The 19,180-nt window shown below is 47.4% G+C and overlaps 1 long non-coding RNA gene across 1 annotated transcript; it reads left to right on the forward strand.

Moving 5' to 3' along the window:
* Positions 1–3,115: 3,115 nt before the first annotated feature.
* On the forward strand, positions 3,116–12,320 carry LOC119810630. Its single transcript, XR_005284775.1, has 2 exons — positions 3,116–3,836; positions 10,992–12,320. It is a non-coding gene; the product is annotated as an uncharacterized LOC119810630 (long non-coding RNA).
* The last annotated feature ends 6,860 nt before the right edge of the window (positions 12,321–19,180 follow it).

The raw sequence follows: 19,180 nt of genomic DNA on the forward strand, positions 1-19,180 counted from the left end.
TGGGGTCACATGTAGATCAAGCGGGCCTCAAACTCACTCTGTTTCATGGATGATCCTGGATTCCTGCTCCTCCTGCTTCCACCTCCTGGGCGCCAAATCACAGACATACATCACCACCCTCAGTCCAGCCAGGGCTGATGGTCAGACACAGGACTTCCTGCATGCTAGGCAAACACGCTACCAGTGGAACCACACCCCTAGTGGCTACCGTGGGCTTTCTGATCAGATTAAAACCAAGGACTTGGGTCAAGAGACTAAGTGTACAACTTGGAAATCTTCCCTCAGGGAGGGAAAGGGGTTTCTGGTTTTTAAGTTTTACTTCTCAATGAACTAAAAGTTAACCCGGGGATAAAAACAGTCATACAAATAAATAAATTCAACAAAATCAAAAATGCAAACCCCTGTGGGGGAAAGACACCCACCAGGTATGTCTGGGGCAGCCTCTTGCTGAGGGCCAGGTTGGGAGATCCCTGTGAAGGGATCTTAACAGTAAGTACAGGGCCAACTGGTTCACCTCTCTGTGCCAAACACCCGGCAAAGAGACCTCAGCTCCCCACAGTGAGGTTTCCATAACTCCATCCCTCCTCCCAGCTCTTAAGACATCCTGCTGTGTAGTCCTGGGGTGAGCCATGCATGCGTGTGTCTGTGAGCATGTGTAGACTCCCCTTTCCACACATAGCACATCTGGCTCTCCCCATATTAGGAAGACAGACACACAGCTGGGCTGCCTTAGTCATCAAGCACATGGCTGGCCCCTCTTTTTTGCTAATTGCAGCATCTGGTTCCCTGGAAGAACGGCTCTCTTGTTACAAGGTACAGGAGAGGAAGAAGTAACTTGCTGTGGACATGTGCTGTTGGAGCAGCTAGAGATGAGGGAGAATGAAAGTTCCACTTTGGAATTTTGTTTAAATCGAAATAGCAATAAGCAAGTGGATCACAGGCACTTCTGGGAGGCTCTGAAAACCGGAGCTTATGAGAAATCGCAACCTTGGCTGAGCTGCAAAGTCACCGCCATATCACCAGGACAGCTGGAGCCAGGATTCTCAGCTCATGACCATCCATATATGACACCCCGGCTCACATGTTCCTCTGCACACTGAATTACCGTAGAATTACACATACCATCTCCTCTAAGGCAACACAGAGATGAGCCTTGAGGGCTGGAGCGACCACTCAGTGTGTGACGGTGCTTGCTACGTAAGGTGAGGGCCTGCGTTCAGATCCCAGCACACAGGTAAAAAAAAGCTGGGCATGACTACACACTATAACCCAGCACTGTGAAGGGCAGAGGCAGGGAAATCACTGGGCCGTGCTGGCTGCCACTCTAGCTCCAGGCTCAGTGAGAGACCCTGTCTCAGGGGAATTAAGGCATAGAGTGATAGAGCTGGACACGAAACATCCTTCTCTAGCTTCCCCACATAGGCACGTGGGCATCCACACATATGTGTGTGCATCACACACACACACACACAGAGACACACTACAGACTGTATATACTCATGCTTGTAAGTAAAACTTCCTCAGACAACGTTCGCAGAGAACAAGACGCTTCCGATGTAAAGGGCCTTAGAGATTCTCCTCTGTCAACTCTAATATCACATGTAGCAGGTCTTTCTTTGTACCATGACTTCTCAAATTAATAAATAAGAAGATACAGGGATTTCTTATTAAGCAGGAAAGTTTGGCCTTAGCTTGGGCTTCTTCCCAACTAGCCCTTATAACTTGCCCCATTTCTATTAATCTACGTTCTACGTTGGCTTGTTACCTCTCCTTGTACTGCACATCTGACTTGCCCCGCATCTTGCTGGCAAATCCTCCACACCTCAGACTCTTCCCAGAGTTCCTCTCTCTCCCTGGAAATCCTACCTATCCTTTCCCGCCTAGCTACTGATCGTTTGGCTCCTTATTATATCAATTAGAAGGGGCCTTGCAGAGACACATCTTCACAGTGTACAGAAAGATTATCCCACAGTATTTTCTTCTTTTTGTACAAATAAAAAGGAAAGGTTTTAACACTAACACAGTAAAACTATATGCAAAAGAACAATTATCAGGTAAGAATTATAGTCACAAGGTCCAGACTATTTGTATTTGGGGAATTCAGAGAAAGTGCTCTATTATCTGTCCTATTGTGGTGAGTATAATTTATTTTTATTTTTATATAGGGTTTCTCTGTCCTGACTGTCCTGGAACTTGCTTTGTAAATCAGGTTGACCTTGAACTCACTGAGATACACCTGCCTCTGCCTTCCCAGTTCTGGGATTAAAGGCAAGCACCACCAACACCTGGCCTCGTCCAAAGTTTTTTTTTAATCTAAATCACTTTCTATTGTAACTTGTATTAACAACCTAAAAATATCTTTTTAGACCTTAAAACATTTTTTAGATAAATAATTTAAGCTTTTATATAAACCTTATAAACTTTATATCTTTTTTGTAAGTTTCTTTTCTGAATTTGGTAACAAAGAAAATGGTATACATACCTAGTCTTCAACCCTGTCAGAGACCCTAGAAGGATAAAATATTACCTGAGTAAACAGGAAGTACAGAGCAAGCAACTTCTAAAACTATAGGAATGACAGAGACAGCTGTCTGCCTAGACAGTCACCCAAGTTTTCCCTGCAACATTGGAGCATCTACCTTTGTGTGGAGGCCCAAAAATATGAGCCTGTTCCCACCCTGACCAAAGGTCAGAGGGTTGGAACTTCCCTCTAGTTCTTCAAGGTTCTTGTGTTTCTCTTCAAACAAAGGTTCCACCTAGATTTAGATCAGAGAGTTCTGCTCTCTCAAGGGTGTGAGTGTGACTTGTTTTGTTCTAGCAACAGAATGTTCTTGGCCACATTGAAAGTAAATTCCATATGGAGTTTCTTCAATGCCTGTCATCTTCTATGAAGTAGACTGGTGCTGCCAGGAGCAGACACATCTCACTGTCAAGAAAAGCCTTATGTTATCAAAACATCTTAAATGCCATATTCTGTAAATCTCTAAAGCATTTGAAGACCATCTATCTATCTAAAATATACCTCTGTTTGACCTTGAAAACATACCTAACAGGAACATAAGTTTGATTGTTATAGATGACTAACTACTAACCTACATTTTTAAAATTATCCTAAGTAGTTTTTAATAATCACTTTCAAGAACTAGAACTTTACATTACATTTTAAAATGAACTGCATAGGTAAAATACCTTAAACACGAACAGAAACATATATACAGTATTTTAAAAAACAGAAATAGCCTGAAATGTGTATCAATATACAAAAACCCATGCCAATGTAAAATATTTGAGACTAGTAGCTGATTTTTAGCAGGTTCAATATTCTACTTTTTATCTTATCACTCCTATATCCACCATGTTTTCTTTTCAGAAAGAGATCCCTGAATCTAACCTCCTTTTTTAGTTTCCTCCCTGACCATCACCTAAAGCAACTTGCAACCAACCCTCTAAACAATAACAAACATTCATAACCCACTGAATGACCAAAAGCCACCCATCCCACCTCTTGGGAATGTGGGCATCATGTTCTCAAATTACTTCCTGTTTCCGGGGACAACCACATCTTTAGAAAATTGGGATAACGGTCAAGTCGCGGGAGAGCCAGTTGCATCATCTGTTGTCCAGTCTGTGTGATGGGAAAGTACAGGGCTGATCTGAAGTCCTAGCTGGAGCAGTCTGTGAGGCTGGATCTTCTCTGCTAGCAGCTTTGAAGTTGTTCTGGATGCAGAATTTTGAGGAAACTGCAACAGAGGCATCTGAGAGTCTGGATCACCTGGGCAACTTGTCTTCTTCATTGGTGTGTGGTCCTTTCATTGTGAAAACACACAAACTTCAAGGTACCGTACATATCTGCATTAACATGAGTAGGGAAAGCATGGTGTGCAGAAATCAGCTAAAGACGAGTCTCTGCTCTGTGTCTGAGCAGGTAAAAGACAGCTGTCAACTTTATAGCTCTCTTTGGACTGCATAACCAAACTGTAATGTAAATCTCGATCTGCAACCATATGAAAGGATGGCATGTGATAATAAGTCTGTAGTCAACAAGATTTATCCTGTCTCATCCAGTCTCAGAGCTGCTCCCATGCAGAGGGGTCAGCCCATACATTGCCTGTCTTGTAGTCTTTCTTGGTCTCTTCCTTCATGTCTGCAGCTGAGATTTTCAGAAGGTCTCTCCCAGTCAAATCTGATCTTTATTAATTATGAAGAAAGTCATAGCTTTTTGTTTCCTGTGGAAATAAAGGCATAGCCACTCCCCCAACACAATACATTTCCTGACTTCCATTCTGAAGTCAAGACATCCTTAAAAATATAGGCTGGTTTAATGCAGCAGTTTCCATAATCCAGTGTTTCTTAGCAGCTGATATTTTTGCTCATTTGTATTTAAAAATATAAAGTTGATAAAGCACTCACTATATAGGCTATAGATTGGCTATGGATTTCCCATCCTTACGTGGCTTGTTCTTTTAATATTACTTCACTCTTTCTTTAAAAAATTGTTATTTTTCAATGATTTTTCTCTATGGCTGTCTATACCCATTCTCTCTCTCTCTCTCTCTCTCTCTCTCTCTCTCTCTCTCTGTATCTAAGCACATTTTCAAGCATACTGTACCTGTTCAGAGATTTTCTCAGTCTGGGCCTGGAATTTTATGCATCTGCAACCTTTTCTGACCATGTGACCTGAACCTTAAATGGCAGCTGGTTCTGCCCTGCTCAGGTTGGTCCAGCAGGCTACCCCACTGGTTCTGGGCTGCAGTTGCTGTTTGCCTTTTCCTGAGAGTCAAGCCTTATGCCCACAGGCATCAACCAGGAACGGGTTTTACCAGCCCCAGCTCTGGGAAGTTGCTGGGCCTGCACTACTCTGGTCTCCCACCAGGTAGTGCACCAACTGCTCTATGTTTGAATATACATATCCAACAATGGATGCTGCTTGCAGCTGAACTTCCTTTGGACCACCAGCTTCCAAATGATGACATGAAGACTTCTTATTAATTATGAAAGTTTGGCCTCACTTTAGGCTTGCTCCTGACCTGCTCTTATAACTTAAACTACCCTATTTGTATTAATCTGTGTTCTGCCATGTAGCGTGTTACCTCACCTCCATTCTGTATGTTTGAATCCCTCTGAGTCTCAGATTCCTCCCAGAGTTCCTCTCTCTCCCTGGAAGTCCCACCTATTATCTACTGACTAGCTATTGGCCACTCAGCTCTTTATTAAACCAATCAAAGGTGCCTTGGCAGAGACACACCTTCACAGTGGACAAAAGAGTATCCCTCAACCATCACAGATAACTGAGTTCCGTGGAACAAAGAGATTGGATCAGAGTGGTCCAGAATAGCACAGTCTGAGCCTTATCACTTGAACTTGAGTCTGAGCCTTGTAACTAGCAACAACTTCTGCGCAAAATGGACTGTGCTAGCTACTGTTCTCATGACGTGACAAGGAAGCCTCAATAAGGCGGGGCTTATTCCAGTCTAGTCCATCATGGTTGGGAAGGCATGGTGACAGGAGGGTGAGCCAGCTGGTCACAGGGCATCCACGGTGAAGTAGAACAAAGAGGGTGTGATGGCTCCCTTGGTTGTCAACTTGATCACATCGGAATCAACTAAAACCCAAGCAGCTGGGCACACCCGTGGGGGATTTTCTTGACTGGATCATTTGAGGGCAGAAGGCACACCCTGAGTCTGGGCCATAACTTCTGGCAGTCTATATAAAAGACCATGGAAGAAGGAAGCTTTTGCCTTTTGCCTGCTTGCCCTCACCTTCTCTGGCAAGTCCATCTATCCTGCTGGGGATGCTTTTCCTCACTGGCAGTGGAACATGACCTTTTCAGGATCCAACACAGTCAAAGACCAGCGGAGACAGCCAGCCTCGGGGACTGAACAATTACTGATGCTTGGCCTTTCTGTTAAATGGCAGCCATTGTTGGACGAGCCTGATCACAGTCTGTCAGCCACTCTAAATCCACTTTTAAACACATATGCTAGTTCTACCAGTTCTGTTCCTCTGCAGAACCCCAGCCAATGCAGGCATGGATGCTGATGCTCCTCTAATTATCCCTCACAGATATGCCCAGAGGTTTGTTTCCATGACAATTCTAAATATCACCAAGTTGACGCTCAAACATAAGCATCACATTGGCCTGAGTTCTATGTCCCTAGTTTTGGTTTTCCATCTAGATCTTTGAGCTATGTCTCAAGCTGTTCATTCCTCGAGGCATAATCACATTTGGTCATCTGGTTAGATACCGAGGTCCTGGCAGGGTGGACTGTTACAGCCTAAGGCTACCAGCCAGTGATGCAGAAGCAAGACATAGTCCTAGAGATGCTTTAAAATTCGTATTTATGTACATAGGCGTGGGTAGATGCACCTGAGTGCAGTTCCTGCAGAGGCCAGAAGAGGGTGGTGGTTTCCCTGGAGCTGAAGTTACAGGAAGCCGTGAGCCATCTGATGTGGGTACCAGGAACTGAACTTGGGTCCTTTGCAAGAGCAGCCAGGTTCTTAAGTGTTGAGCCATCTCTCCGGCCTTACAATGCATTGTCTTGACAGTACCTAGAAAAACAGAGCATCCAGGGGGATGGAGAGAAGGGGGTAGGGGAGAGAGAGAGAGAGAGAGAGAGAGAGAGAGAGAGAGAGAGAGAGAGAGAGAGAGAGAGAGAGAGAACAGGAAGATATGGATTACCAGAAAGGGCTGTAAAACAAAACCCAAAGGGGAACTCAGAGGCAAAGCATGACATATAAAGCCAGCACATGTCTTGTGTGGGGAAAAGAGAATTCCTCTTCCAGAACCCCACTAATTAAGATTCAGAGACAATAAGTTTTAGAGTCTGGACAGGACTGCGAATGGCATCAATAGTGTGACTATGGGAGACAGGAGACAGATTGGTTCCTTCTTCCGTGAATTGCACCCAGACCCCATCCGTGGGATGGAAAGAAGGAGAGGGAGGGACAGGAGAGGAGGGGAGGGGACAGGGAAAGACACATGCAGCTGAGTAGATGCCTGAGCAGACTACCTTCCAAAACATACTCCTTTGGAACTTGACAAATAACGGCTAGAAAGATCTAAGGGCTGGAGCCCACAGCCTTGGAGTGACGTCACTCACTCAGTCCTGAAGTAGAAACCGTGAGAGAGAGGCAGGGCTCCGTGCTAGCCTGAGGTGGCATCTGCAGGGAAGCCAAAGCCATGGGGCTCTCCTCCCACTTCCGGCCTGCAGCATATTTTTGGATGTTTGTGGTGTAGTTAAAGGTCCTGTTCTTCCCACTTCTGGCCTTCAGCATACTTCTGGATGTCCGTGGTGTAGTTAAATGTCCCGTTCTTCCCACTTCCGGCCTGCAGCGTTATTTTTGGATGTTCGTGGTGTAGTTAAATGTCCCGTTCTTACAAAGGTTGGAGCCTTGAAGCTTCGTCTTTCTTCTCAGCTGGACCTTAGCCCAGGGTGACCATCACTCGGGGATCTCATGCCTTAGGAGTCTGAGTTAGGGCTTTCATGTTCAAAGGACATGTCCATTGAAGACTTAGAATATGGACTTGCTCTGATGTTCACAGCCTTCAGTTCTCCCAGCCAAAGCAGGCTTCCTTAAAAGGGTGACTGCGTTCTCTTCCTCCCTCCACACCCCCATGCTATCAACCATTTAAGGGCAGAAGGGTTTACCCAGCTTGGCAATGGAGGAGCCATGGCCACATCAGCAATTTGGGATTCTTGGACTATTGGGGATTATCTTTCCAATAAGCAACTCCTCCCAAGACATCATTCCCTTGTGGAAAACACCAGCCAAATATTCCAGTTAGACCTTGGGGGTTGGACTTGTGGTTAAGAAAGTGGTTTTGAAATCTGGGTTGTTCCAGCACAATCTTAAATTCCAAATTTGCACAGATTCAGAGAGCACAAATCCTTTCTTTCACCAAGAGAATAATCAGCGGTTAACCATTGCACTAGCTCAAGGCAGATGACTGGGAGACAGGGGTGGGTAGAGCTGCGGGTCTGAGGTTAGCCTGATGTAGATGGCGCATTCCAGGTGAGCCAGGTCTACATAGTGAGACCCTGTCTCAAAAAAACCAAACCAAACCAACCAAACAAAAACACAAAAACTCCCTCCTCCAAAAAAACAAAGAACAAAAAAGTTCCTCAAACAAAGAAACAGAAGGAAACAGTGTAGGAGTCTATAGATATATAATGTTTTATATGTGTGTCTGTGTGTGCGCTGAGCGCACACACAACTTTCAGGAATAGTTCCTTGAACTTTGCTTTTGGCCATGCAATAGGGGAAACAGGTTTTTCGTAGTAAAGTTCATTTAATGTATTTAAGATTGTCCCACAGTCCTCTCACGTCTGGATCATTTAACCTTCACCATGGGAAGAGATTCTTCAGGAAGCTGCAGGACTTTCATGTGGGGTTCAGGGAAGCAAAATGGGCAACCCGAGGCTCAGAGCCTGGAGCTGATCCCCAACTCACAAAGGACGGATGGGTGCTGTCAAAAGCACCAGGACTTAGGGATTGTTTCTGTTGTCACCTTGGCACAGCCTTTCACCTGGGGAGAGAGTTTCAGGGATTGACCGGAGCAGGGTGGCCTGTGGGAAGTCCTGGGTCCTGGGGAGAGGTCATCATGATTGTTAGCTGATGAGGGAAGACCCAGTGTAAAAGTGGATGTCACCGTTCTGGGTTTGGGTTCCAAATGATAGAAACATAGAGGGAGGCCAGCACTGACAAGCACGCAGGCTTTCCTTCTCTCTCTGCTCTTGACTGCGTGTGGCCAGCTGCTCAACTCCTGCAGCCTCGACTTCCCCACAGTGATGGATTATAACCTGAGATCGTGAGCAAGAAAACTTTTCTCCTTAAGATATTTTCATCATTTTTGTTTGTTTTTTGAGACAGAGTTTCTCTGTAGCTTTGGAGCCTGTCCTGGAACTAGCTCTCGTAGACCAGGCTGACCTCAAACTCATAAGAGATCCGCCTACCTCTGCCTCCTGAGTGCTGGGATTAAAGGTGTGCGCCACCATCACCTCCCGGCTTTTTGTTTTGTTTTGCTTTGTTTTTTTTTAAATTTCAGTGACAGAAATAAAACCAGGGCATGCAAATACTGCCCGAGACAGCCTCGCTACACACGGCTTCTTTCAACTGGAGACGTAATGTTCCTGGTTCCCTGTGCTTCAAAGGGAACAGTATGAATGTTCCAAGAGCAGCACCAGCAGACTGCTGTGGACTTTATCCTCATCATTGGCACTAATACAATGCCAAGGTTTACCCACTGGGCAGCTTTCTACAACTGTGGGATGTGCGTCCGGAGTGGGTTCCAGATTCACCAGCAGTCCTGGTTACTTGACGCCAGCATTCACACGGCATCTACGTCAGCTGGCCTCAGAAAGCAATCACTCTCTGAGCTCTCAAATCTTTAGCTCACATTTCTGTTCACACATCAGGTGAAGACGTGTGAGCTGCAGGTGCTAAATCTAACAACGGTGTCTCTGGAGCTGTGATCTGCAGGGCTAGGGGTAGCATCATCACCGTCATCTCAGCCCAGCACTGAAGAGCTGTTTTGCTCAAGAATGTCAGCTGAGAGCTGTAATAGGCTTCCAAATGAAAAGTCAACTTCTGAGAATTAGGTCATCCAAAATGGAGCTCAGAAACCCCACTCTATAAATAGACAGCTATAGAAAGAGGAAAGGGATGGCATGCTTGAGGTGAGAAGCTGGAGCTGAGGCCCCTGCACACAGCCAGCCCCTCAGACGTCCCACGCTGGGCCCGAGGCCCCTGCACACAGCCAGCCCCTCAGACGTCCCACGCTGGACCCGAGGCCCCTGCATACAGCCAGCCCTTTAGACGTCCCATGCTGGACCCGAGGCCCTTGCATACAGCCAGCCCCTCAGACGTCCCACAGCTACCTGAATCCTGATGGGGAACCCTGTGTGTCACCCCAGCCAGGAAATGGCACTTGGATATATGGTCAAACATTATGCTGGATAGTTTGAGTAGGATGTTTGGGGACGGTTAATCGTTAAACCTATGAACCTTGAGCACAGCAGGTCACTGTTTAAAATGTGTGTGGGCCCCTAATCAGTCAGGGCTTAGCCCTGAAAGAGGATGGAATCCTGCCAGCAAACTGCCTTTGTGCTCGAACTATAGTTCCTCTCTGCTCTTCCGGTCTGTGGGCACCAAGTCTGCACTGGTCTTGCCAAGTCTCCACTTCTTAAATTCCCTCTCCTCCTTTCCTGCTGCTTCCTCCCCTTGCTCCCTCTCTTCTTTGCGCTCGCGCGCGCGCGCGTGCACACACACACACACACACACACACACACACACACACACGCACGCACAGACAAACAAGGGAATCACCAGGCGCGTTCCTCTAGGGAGTGTGCCATCACACAGGGGTTCACACCCACCCAGCTTCTGAGGGATGGGGAGCCAACCTGGGGGCAGGAGCTTACACCAGGAGAACATAAACCATCTGCTCCCTCTGCAGTTGGGTTTCCTCCTTTTTCTTATCTCATTTTGGGTCACAATCCACTTTGGATATGGCAGGCTCATTCCACCCACCAGGATGGGGTGGCTGGGTTTTTCCTCACTGTCTGACATGGTTGAAGGCAAACAACCTCCTCCTGCTGTCAAAGAGAGGAGAGTCGGTATTTGGGCTGCTAAACATTTGAGCTATGGTGTGGGTTTGAATAAGAATAACCCCCATAGGCTCATATTTTTGAAAACTTAGTCACCAGGGAGTGGAACTCTTTGATAGGATTAGGAGGTGTGGCCTTGTAGGAAGTGCATCACTAGGGGTGGGCTTTGAGGCTTTCAAAAGCCCATACCAGGCCCAGTATTTCTGCCCCCCACCACTTCCCCACTGTGTATTAAGATGTAGCTCTCAGCTACGCTCCAGCCTCATGGGTGCTGCCATACTTCCCACCATGATGACAGTGGAGTAAACCTCAGAAGCTGTGAGCCAACCCCGATGAAATGTTTTCTCTTCCACGTGGTGCCTTGGCCATGGTGTCTCTTCACAGCACTAGAACAGTGAACCAGAGCCAACTGTGGAAGAGCAGCACACAGAAAGAAGCAGAGATGGATGCAGACCTGAAGGCAGACTGTGGACAGGGTGCAGGCGTGGTGTCTGGACTGGGACATAGAGGAGTACCGTCTGGGTACCTGGTGGGGGAACACGACCCTCAGTTTGTGGCGGCGGCTGGTGATGTCTTCTTCATGTGAGATAATACAGACTTAGCCTGAGAGTCTTGCAGATCGACCCTCACACCAGACCAGAAGACATCTACAGACATTCTGGAATCGGAATGGGATGGCCCTGGGAGCAGAAGTGGCAACCTGCCCTTTCTATGTAGGTGGGAGCACCACCTGCTCCCAAGTCAGCACGTGCAGGCTTGGCTCACGGGTGTAGCCAGGTGGGCAGCAGTCAGTAACCTGTCGTGACTTCATCTCCCCCGAGTCCCATTCCATCCTGTGAGTCCTGCGATAGAGTCCGGTCACTATGGCAGGACATCTGCAGAAAGTGACTTAGAGGAGGAGGCAGGTATTTTAGCTCACAGGGTCAGAGGACTCATATTGTGGTCACTTGGTTCCATGACTCTGATCCTGAGAGCAAGTGGGGTATCATGATGGAGACAGTATGGAGGTTGAGTCTGCTTCCCTGTGCACATCAATGGATTCATTTACCGATGAGGTCAAAGCCCTTACGACAATCATTTCCCAATAGTCACCAGCCATGAGCTCTTAACACACTCTCTTTGGGGCCAGTTAAGCTTCATCTGCCTGAAGCTGTTCCTGGAGACTCCTTTTAAGGCTCTCTTCAAGAAAAAGCCCCACCCTGTGCAGGTTTTCCTTGGCTGCCCTACCTGACTATGTTGCTATGGCTTCTTTCTCACTGAGGTGGCAGAACACCTGACCAAAGCACTGGGAGGGAGGGAGGGAGGAATGGAGGGAGGGAGGGAGGGAGGAAGGGAGGGAAAGAGGGAGGGTGTTCAGGACTCACAATTTGTAAGTGTAGTCCATCAAAGATGAGGAAGACAGAGGCAGGAGCGTGGGTAGCTGGTCACATGGTCCTAGTTAGATTTTGTGATAAACGTCACGAGGCCAAGTGACTTGGGGAGGAAAGGTTTTATCGGCTTCCATGTCCTGGGCCACTGTCCATCCCTGAAGGAGGTCAGAGCAGGAACTGAAGCAAATGCCAAGGAGAAATGCTGCATACTGCCTAGCTCCCAGGGCTTGGTCAGCCGGTTTTGCATACAATCCAGGGGTGGTACCACCCCAGTCACACCAGTCATTAATGGAAAAACAAATGCCTCAGAGACTTGCCTGCAGACGAGTGTTATGGGGGTATTTTCTCAGTTGAGATTCTCTCTTCCCAGTAGACCCATGCTTATGCCAAGTTGACAAAAATTTATTGAGCTCATGGCTCTCATGCCCAATCAGGATGCCCAATCAGGATGTCCAATCAGGATGCCCAATCAGGATGTCCAATCAGGATGCCCAATCAGGATGTCCAATCAGGATGTCCAATCAGGATGCCCAATCAGGATGCCCAATCAGGATGTCCAATCAGGATGTCCAATCAGGATGCCCAATCAGGATGTCCAATCAGGATGCCCAATCAGGATGTCCAATCAGGATGCCCAATCAGGATGTCCAATCAGGATGCCCAATCAGGATGCCCAATCAGAACACCCTATCAGGATGCCCATCAGAACACCCTATTAGAATGCCCAGTCAGGATGCCCAATCAGAACACCCTATCAGGATGCCCAATCAGGACGCCCTATTAGAATGCCCAGTCAGGATGCCCTATCAGGATACTCACTCATCAGGATGCAAAGAGTGATGTTGCTGGTGCTTAGCTGGTCTCTCCCCTTTCCCCGTGACTCAGACCCATGGCATGGTGCCATCTACATTCAGGGTATATCCTTGCTCCTCAGTTAACCTAATCTAGGGTTGTCTCTTTTCTGAGTCTAGATTCTGCTAAGCCGACAATCAGGATTAACCTTTCATTATACTTGGCGTAAATTTCTCTGTGGCACACGTCGCTCCTAGCATCGTTGTTCGTGTTCTCATGGCTTTGTTCTCCCTCCCCTTTCCAGTGGTTCTCACCTCCCTAATGCTGCGGCCCCTTAATACAGCTAGCTCCTCATGTTGTGGTGACCCCAACTATAACCTTACTTCATTGATACTTCATAACTGTCATCTTGCTACTGATACGAACTGCAATACAAACATCTCATATTTCTGGTGGTCTTGCCCACCCCTGTGAAAGGGTCACAACCCACAGTTTGAGAATCACTGCTCTAGGGACATAGCAGATTTGCATCTGACCCCTTCCTGTCACACGCAGGCACTCAGGTAAGTGGTGCATGAGTGGGCCATCCAAACTAGCATTACCCCACCAGAAATACCTGAAAGACATTTTATTTCAAGCAGGCAAATCATCATCCCAGACCAGTGTTTAATTTCTCTGAGAACCAAGGTATCCTATTGAAGCACTTTGCTACTAAAAAAGAAAAGAAGCGTTGTCAGGAGCCTGACTCACATGCTGAACTGCTCCACCAATTGATTCCTTAGCCATTAATTAGCCTCTGTGTTGCTGTCAGACCCCAGAGCATCAATCAATCCCAGGCTGTCACTGATGCGTGCACGAATGAGAAGACAGGGTTGGCACTAGCGCTTTTGCTCTTGGCGTCGTTGTTGGCCCTCTCTAATTTAAACAGGCTTTGCTTCTCTCATCTTCTTAGGGTTAGAGAAGTACGAGAATGATGTGAAATAAACTCCATGTAGAGAGCACACAGGAAAAGTGAGGCTCGGCTGCTGAGGCGGCTCAGGGAGGCAGGTGCCCGACCCCACGCCCGGTGACCTGAGTTTGATCCCTGGGACTCCCATGTGAAAGGAGAAGACCATCTTCTATAGGTTGTCCTCTGATTTTCACACAGGCCCTGTATCATGTATGTTCTCATGTGCACACGTGCACTCATGTGTGTGTGCACACACTCATAAGCACATGAGTAATGTAATTTGGGAGCTGGAGAGATGGCTCAGTGGGTAAGAGCATTGCCTGCTCTTCCAAAGGTCCTGAGTTCAATTCCCAGCAACCACATGGTGGCTCACAACCATCTGTAATGAGGCCTGCAGGAAGAATACTGTATACATAATAAACAAATAAATAAATATTAAAAAAGAGTAATGTAATTTTGTAAAAAGTTTTAAGTGAATGTCTTCACCTCAGAGGCTTTGGTTTCCTCCTCAGGCACCTCCTTGGCACCTCCCACGGCATTTTTTCCTTCCCACACTGGACTGCAGCAATTACTCTTTCACATTTTTGGGTGGCTTCCCCTCTTCCACTAACACACTTGTTGGTGGGGTTTCTGTCCTGCCAGGTCCCGCAGCCATTCAGTCCCAAAGAAACACACAGAGGCCTACATTAATTATAAACTGGTTAGCCTATTAGCTCAGGCTTCTTATTAACTAACTCTTATATCTTACATTAACCATAATTCTTGTCTGTGTTAGCCACGTGGCTTGGTACCTTTTATCAGTGAGGCATTCTCATCTTGCTTCCTCTGTGTCTGGGTGACAACTGCAGACTGAGCCTTTCCTCTTCCCAGAATTCTCCTATTCTGGTTGCCCTGCCTATACTTCCTGCCTGACTACAGGCTAATCAGTGTTTTATTAAATCAATACAAATGACAAATCTTTGCAGGGTGCAAGACCATTGTCCCACAGCACACACCTGTTCAGTTGCTGGGCAGTGTCCCCTCTTCCACTAACACACCTATTCAGGCTCACTCTTTGTTTCTCTCTGCACATTTTTCTTAATAATCCAAAGTTCTTCAGATCCCAGATACAAGGCCTCAATCAGAACTTCCAAATATTTTCTTCCACCCAGTAGCTTCTGTTTTTCTTCTCTTTTTTTTAATGATCAAACTTCATACATCAAAAAAAGAGAGAAGGATTTATTTTATTACTTGTATATATGAGTGCAGTGCCTGCAGAGACCGGAAGAGGGTGATGGGTCCCCTGGAGCTGGAGTTACAGATGCTTGTGAGGTACCATATGGGCGCTGGGAACTGAGCCCAGGTTCTCTGCCTCTCACCACTGAGCCATCTCTCTACCATCATAGTTCATAATTTTGAGTATTATTTTTAGAATTGCTTTCTTGTGTTCAGTCCATGGTTTTGTTTCTTGTTTAACTTAAGATTAAAAAATATATTTTCTTACTTTATTTAAAGAATAATTTGTTTGGCCTTCACACTTGTATTTAAAATTTACCTAGACTCTCTCTAGCCCCTCTTCTGGTCCTAACTGAAATTAAAATTGAGACTTGTTTTTGCTTTAGTTTGTCTTGTGAAACAGAGTCTCACTATATAGCTCTGGCTGTCCTGGGACTCACTCACTATGTAGAGCAGTCTGGCCTTGAACTCACAGAGATCTGCCTGCTTCTGTCTCTCAAGTGCTGGCATTAAAGGTGTGTGCCACCATGTCCAGCTTAAAAAATGTGTATCCCAGGCTGGCCTGAAATTCCTGATCCTACATCCTCTTCAGCATATCTTATGGGAATTCATGACTGGAACTGGCAAAACACTTCCACAGGCCCTCGAAAGTATCACGAATCCAGACAGCGTGCCTGATGGACCCTGCCGTCGAGCGCTCCTCCAGTGAGACCATTCTTTCCGTCAGAGTGGAAGTGTGGACACGGGGGAGACATTTGCCACTCTCTAGCCTGTTGGCCCATTTTCCAACTGTGGGCACATGTGAGGCTTGGCCTTAGAGCTTTCTCTGGAGCTGTCTCCACCCACAGAGGGAGCCCGGATTGCTGGATGTTGGGCAGGGTTGTCCAGCACTGGGCTGGAGAGAGGACCACTGGGTCCTAAGAGGCTGAGAGTGTGGCTGCTCTTGCAGAGGACCTGGGTTTGGTTCTCAGCACCCATGTGGAGGCTCATAACTTTCTATAACTCCAGTTCCAGGGGACCTGACGCCCTCTCTGGCCTCTGTAGTACTGCACACATATGGTACACATATATGCTCAGGCAAAGCACTCAGTCAGATAAAATTAAAAACACATAAATACCCCAACACCTTGCCCCACCCCTGGGACCTTACACATGGGCTTTGTGACCCTTGGTGAGGCAGCTTTTTTGAGGATGTATCTTTGTTTTGATGGTTGTCCTACTCTGCCTTTTTGCCTTCTCCACCCCAGCAGTACTTCCTGGGACCCCCCCCCCCCCAATAAATCATTCACATTCAGATACCTGTCTCTGGGCCTGTTGCCGGAGCAGCCCACACTGAAGCTCACTTGCCTACTTGTGTCTGGAGATGAGGAAAGCAAGCCTTCCGGCCCAAGGCATGGTGTCTCAGGTATGCACAAGAAGGAGGAGGAAGATGAAGAGGAGGAGGAAGAAGAAGAAAAGGAGGAAGAAGGAGGAGGAGGAGGAGGAGGAGGAGGAGGAGGAGAAGGAGGAGGAGGAGAGCCAGTTTTTCTTTCTGAATATGTGTGTGCACATGTGGAGGCCAGAGGACCACCTCAGGGTTCTTCTTCAGGGACAGCAGCCTCCACCTTTGCATGGGCCTGGAACTCACCACTGTGAGCCTGGGGGAGCCTCCTGTCTCTGTCTCCCCAGCACTGGAGGACAAGCATGTGCCATCACACCCGACATTTTTGCATGGGTTCTGGGGACGGAACTGTGGTCCTTACACTTGTAAGGCAAATGCTTTCTCTTCTGAGGCACTGGCCACCCCCAGCCCAAGGCCATGTTTTTCTAATAGAGGTGTTCCTTGATTCAGAGGGGTTCTCCGCTTTGACTATTCCACGCACACCGTTCTGAAACATTGTTCCAGAGGCTTCTCTGGTCATCTGACATGTTCACCTGAGCCCCCTCTCGTTTCCCTTCCACAGGAGGATTTAAGCACGGGCCTGGGATGATGGATTATTTCATCCCATCAAAGCCGTTCCTCCTGGTGGAACTGCTTGGAGGAGCCTCTTGATTTTATGTGAACCAGCGGCAACAGGGCAGGCTGTGATAATGAAAAGGCTGCGGGAAGACTGACATCTGTCAATCATCTGTTTCGTGTTCTCATTCGCTTTAATGTGGTAGACCTGGCTGTGGGGGCAGAGGGTTCCTGCCAGCCCCTCAGAATGAAAATGTAAGGGAATGGGTATTTTTGGAAAAATCACTGTTCTATAACACATCCAGAGTTCTTTTCAAGTATTTTAGCTCCCTGTACTTCAAAGACAGAGTAGGATTTGTTTCGTGATTCAGGCTGAAGTCCTGGGGTATCCGGGGAAGGACTAATCCAGGGGAGCCAGAGTTACGCGTATTTTTAACGTTTATTTTTTTTTTTTTTACTATTTATTTCTTGTGTGTGTGTGTGTGTCCCCGCATGCAACAACATGTGTCCAGGGATAACTTGTGGAGCTGTTTCTCTTCTCCCACCATGAACATGCGCAGGGAGGGATGGAGCTCAGGAAGACAGTTTGGCAGCAAGCACCCCCACCCACAGTGCCATCTCATTAACCCTTGCCACACACATCTTCAGGACCAGTGAAACTTCATCAAATGTGTTTAATTCTTTTCTTAAACTAGATCATTGGGACATGCGTTGCTTCCCCTACAGCGTCTTTGAGCAGTCAGATCAAACCCTGCACATGACCGTGCATGGTGGCTCATGCTTAGCATCCCAGCACTTGGGAGGTAGGATATTATTTTAAATTAGCCTGGGATACACCTCAGAAAACCAAACCAAACCAAAAACAAACAAAACTACCAACTAAAAAACAAAAACCAAAATAAAAAAATCAAACCTCTCAACAAACAAGCAAGTGAAGCAACAGACTAGCTCTCAACTCAGAGACACCATGATTTGACTCGCAGCCTCCCACCCCCCACCCTTGACTCCTAGTCTCCCACTTACCCATGACCTTTGACTCCTAGTCTTCCACTTACCCATGACCTTTGACTCCCAGCTCTCCCACACACCCATGACCTTTGACTCCCAGCCTTCCCACACACCCATGACCTTTGACTCCCAGCCTCCCCACACACCCACCACCTTGAGCAAGGAAGTTGCAGGAATCCTCAGGAGCTGCCTTCAAGATTCCCGAGCTCTGTCCCATTTGTTCCAAGATCACAAACATATAGTGGGGGAAATATGTTTATGTTTGTGTGTTTAATTTAGTTTTCTGTTTGAGAAAATGTTGTTTCCATGCCAAGAGCTTCCTTCTCCACTTCAGTGGAGAGAGAGGGTAGCTGCCTCAAATTTACCAAGGTGGTTCAGTGGTTTCTCTGGGACACCCAAGAACAACGCGGAACACACTGCCACTCTGGGAAACGTGGGAGGGAAAATCAGGTCTCACAGTGGGGGATGAGAGTTTTGTGCTTGCTGCAAGGCAGGGTGTGGGTTGGGAGGAGCCCCGTGGAATAGAGGATCAGCAGCAGCAGAAGTGGGAAAGCTGGAACTCCCAGAGCTGAGGCAGGAGGCTCATCACAGAAAGAAGCATCGCGTAGGAATGGGGTGCCCCAGTGGCAGCCTTCGAGGAGCTCCCCAGAGCATTCTGAATAGCACAGGCAGCTCCTAACATCTGCCAGGTCAAGAGGGGGCAAATGACACTCTGCTCACATGATGCAGGTTTGTTCCTTCCCAGTCCGGTCCCTCCGTGCTCTTCCACACCCCCCACCCAACCACCAAATAGGCTGGCAGGGACCCATGTCTGACAGATCCAGAGATCCCTATGGGCATGGACATGGGAGGGTCTCAGTTGTGTGGCTGTGTCCGGGGCAAGAACACCTTGGCAGCGCCCCTCTCCATAAGAGCCCACAGATTTGCTTCTAGCAGGCAAGCTGATCCTGTGCCCATTAAAAATTCACAGGCTGGATGGTTAAATCCTGGTGGGAGCCTCCTGGGAGGCAGCCACATCCCCCTGTGGGCAGGAGATCTTACAGGATTCTGAAAAGAGCAAGATTTTTAAAATCCAGAATTATTAGTAATGGGGCAGTGGGTGCCTTCAAGGATTCCCATGGAGTCCACTCCCTTCATCTGTATCCTGCACCCTACCGCCTGCCCCATTTTGCTTCCCAGGACTTCGGGGGAAAGGTCTGACACCTGTTTCTTGTTCTACCATGTCTGGTAAATTCTTGGGTCTGGTTTCGATGGTATTATTTGAATATGCCCATGACCCCTACAGTCTCAATTCACCCCAATA

Source organism: Arvicola amphibius, chromosome 3 (genome assembly GCF_903992535.2).
Source record: "Arvicola amphibius chromosome 3, mArvAmp1.2, whole genome shotgun sequence".
In the NCBI taxonomy this organism is placed as follows: domain Eukaryota; kingdom Metazoa; phylum Chordata; class Mammalia; order Rodentia; family Cricetidae; genus Arvicola; species Arvicola amphibius.